Here is a 3,962-nt window from a genome sequence, read left to right on the forward strand (position 1 = left end):
TGATCTCCGCGCTATTTATTTTTACAGGCTGACGGGTCTGGCAAGGGGCATCTAGCGCCGCTCAGCCCTGCCTAGCCCTGCCCTCCCCTGCCCTGCCCTGCCCTGCCCAGAACGTTAGGCACCATCGGCACGTCCTGACAGACAATGTTAATTTTGTACAAACCAAAAATGAAAACTAATAATTAAATAGTTTGGAACTTTTTGCGAAGAGTTTTCTTGTAGAAATGCACCAAGAGTGTGTAAATGTCCGCCACCATCACTTTCTTTTTATGAAAACCAAATGTTTGGTCGTTCGTTCCCCCTTTTTTTTTCTCACAGAGCGTTCCTCGCGAAATCAGCCTGCATAACCGACCAATCCGTCTTGCAGGCCCATCCCACAGGCTATCTGGATGGGCTATCCCAACAGGCTATCCCACGAGAGGTGAAGAATCGTCAACACACAAACACGCATGGCGAGGGGGGAATGCGTTGGTACTATGAGCGCTAGCTAGCACGGCTAGCACACACAGCCCGGGGCATCTGGACCGGCAGGCGTCCGCGCGTCAGCCTGTCTGACGTCATAGACGGACGGACGGACGGACCGATGACGTCACGCGGAAATGAGAAAGTGCGTGGCGCGCGCGCAAAGGTCACGCAGTCACGCCCGAGGCGCATCGCCCGCTTGATTTATTTCGCGGAGTTCCGAAAACAAACAAAGACGCCCACAACGCCACTAAAACCGTTCTATTAAAGAAGGAGTGTTTTCCGCGCCAGCTTTTCCGCGTGGCGAGCTGCTTCGCGGCGGTGGCGGATCCAGAGGCGGCCTTGGGAGGGGGGGGTACTTTTCGCGTGCTAACAGGGACGAAGTAAGCCTAACCTTTCAGGTGGGTTGTTTTCTGGGTGCCATCCCCCACTCCCCCCAGACACTGTATCGGCGCCTGAAGTGTGGATCTGAGAGAGCCGCCGCCGCGGGGCGGGGTGTCGAATTCCCCCTTCGCGACGTTGAGGGGTGTCGGATTTTTGGGTCAAGGAATGCCCCGCATTGCCTGCAGGCAAGCCAAGGACGCGCGCCTGTCTTTACGCCATACCAGTGCAACCCCACCCCCCGCCCCTCCCCGCCTGCAGCAGCTGTCTTCATTCCAATTTTTTCTCACCTGTGAAAACAACAGCTGGCTTGCTAGCGGCAAAGTTTGTACGAGGTGATTTATGATTGAGCGACGGACTGCTGTGCGGAGTCAGAGGGTGGTGCGTTCAAATCTCCCTTCGACCAGAAAGATGAGAGTGACTGAGTGACAGGGACGCAGCGACGGAGTGACGGAGTGACGGCCCGTGGTGGGGGTGGGGGTGGGGGTTGCCACTCAGTGCGGCCACAGCGTGCCTTGCAAGTCAAGCCGCTAATGGTCCGAGTTCAATGTCAGGTTTAATGGCGGCGCGTCACTACGTGTCACTAGTGTCACTGCCGTTGCGACATGTCCACGATCCACCGAGTCACGTGCTCCTTATGTCAGGGTTCAAACGCCGCCTCTTTTGTTTTTGTTGTTGTTTTGGTTTTTTTTTTTTCATTGCGAAAAATTCGGTATTTTGCTGCGGAAAACGAACGGACTTTCCACACGGAACCTCCGTAGTTGTCGGTAAAAAAATCGTCCAGACATGTCCACCCCCTTGCTCGATAGCAGTCTTGAGACCGGTGCGTTGGTGCACTGCAAGGCGGGCCGGGCGGGCGGGCTGCGCGGCGTAGGGCTGCCACCACAGCCACAATACACGCAGCAGTGCAGCCAGTGGCAGTCTCGCTGCGCTATTCACGTCTCGGTAACCCAATTTAATCGGAGTGCACCAGTGCGCTGTTAATTGCCGCATGGCATTGTGGGCACACTGGCAGACCGGCACACCAGCGGACCAACAGCAGGCCGCCCCGAGAGTGGCACTTCTCCAAATGGAGCTCTAGGGCCGCTAGGGCCGCCCGGGGTCTCTCTCGCACCCCCGCGGGCCCGCCCCACCCCGCCCCACCCCACCGTACCCCGCCGCACCCCGCCCCGCCGCGACGGAGCGCCCAGACAGTCGAAGCGAGCCCGCTATATCGAGGAGGCATTGCACACCTCGATAAGTGGGGCTGTGTCACACACACACACACACACACACACACACACACACACACACACGCACACACACCACTCTCTCTGCTGCGACGAGCAGCGGGGCAGAGCGCAACATTCTGAAAATTGTCGAGTCCATGCACGTCACGGATGGTCCGCGGTGACGCAGGGCGTGTCGCTAGCCGCCGTTGTCAAGTCGAGACGCGTCAGTACGTCAGTACTCAGACAAGGGGTGAGTGTTGGCGGGGCGGGGCGGGGCGGGCCGCGACCGCCTTGCGTCAAATTTCGTTTGGCATCACCGGCACAACCTAATTTAAGATTGGGGAGGCGAGGAAGGATTGACAGGGGAGGCGGTCCAAGGCGGGGGCATCGATGCCACAAAGCGGTTCCCTCCCATTTTGGGGCGCGGCAACGCCTTATCATTTCATCACTGCCCGTTTTAAACTGAACGTGACGTCACGTTCCTGGACTGAAACGTCCGAATCGTATTCTTTTTCACGTTAACGTTTTCTCACTCTTCCTTTCCCTTCGGCCTTTCGCTTGGACGAGACGCCTCTCTCTCCTCGGCCTCTCGAATGTTTACGAGAAAGCTGCTTTGAGCAGCGCACGGCGTCGAGGCCCTCAGATGTGGCGGGCTAGACGACGCCGTCGACGCCGTCGCGGACGAGACCAACTACCCCGAGTACCCGCAGGGCCCGCAGGCCGCGCGCCCGTGGCGACGCGCGAAGCCCGCGAAGCCCTGACGCTGGCCAGCCCCAGCCGCGGCTAGCCGGGCCGCTCCGAAGCGGCGTTCTGTCTCTCTCGCACCGCTACGGGAAGGCCCGCGAGCGCGACAGAGACACTCCTCTTTCGGAACGAGTCCGCAGTGGACCGCGTACTTTGGCTGCTCCCGTGGGACTTGAGAAGGTGCCTTGGCCGGGTCATGGCGGGGATCCATACCACGCCATGAGCAGCCCTCCCCCTCCCCTTCTCATGATCGACACGCCCTTTGGCGAGCTAGACACCTCATTCGGGAACCACAGAGCGCGATAAAAACTCGGCGCGGTTCGCGAGGATCGGTTTCGCCGACGGTCTTTAGCGCTGGGGAGGCTAAGCCGAGTGAGGGCACCTCATTCCTCGCAGCCGCAGGCCGCAGGCGGAAAAAAAATCGAAAAAAAAAATAGCCTAGCCACTACAAACAAAAATTAATTTCCCAAAAACAAACGTTAAAAAAAATTATTTAAACGTGTACTTTTGCTGTCCTTTCTACCGGTGATCCCTGGCCGTCCCCCCGGCAGTGCGGCGAGTCCTTGTGCAGGATGCGCGACGTTGACAGATAACTCAGAGATAGGGATCGCAAAGGAAGACAGGCGCTCACGAGCCGCTCGATCGGTCGCACCTGCACGCCGGCGGACATGACCTGCTCCGCGACCACACTGAAAAAAGGGGGCACTGGTAAAACTAAAGGCGTAACACGGCACAACGCCCGTACGTCCCACAGTGGACAAGAAGACCGGCGCAGGCGGACAAAACTAAAGACGCGTGTTGAGCTCCAGAGTCGCTAAACAGGACTCGAACCGAACGTGCGACCCCACCAATGGATTGCTCTCCGAACGATGAATCCATTGGTGAGGTCACACGTTCGGTTCGAGTCCTGTTCAGCGACTCTGGAGCTCAAAACGCGTCTTTAGTTTCGTCCGCCTGCGCCGGTCTGCTCCAGCCACACACGTGCGCGGCCAATGCGCGACCCGCACGAGCCCCCCTAACCTGTTCCCCGTCGTGGCGAAGCATGGCCGAAGGCTGTACCGAATGTTTTTGCCCGGGGAGTTGGCACCAGCCCTTGTCCCGGGGACGCCTAGCCTGTCCCTAGCCCCCCCCCCCCTCCCCTGCCGCCGTCGCTACGAGGTTACT

The sequence above is a fragment of the Thrips palmi genome, unplaced genomic scaffold (assembly GCF_012932325.1).
Source record: "Thrips palmi isolate BJ-2018 unplaced genomic scaffold, TpBJ-2018v1 HiC_scaffold_6, whole genome shotgun sequence".
Taxonomy (NCBI): Eukaryota; Metazoa; Arthropoda; class Insecta; order Thysanoptera; family Thripidae; genus Thrips; species Thrips palmi.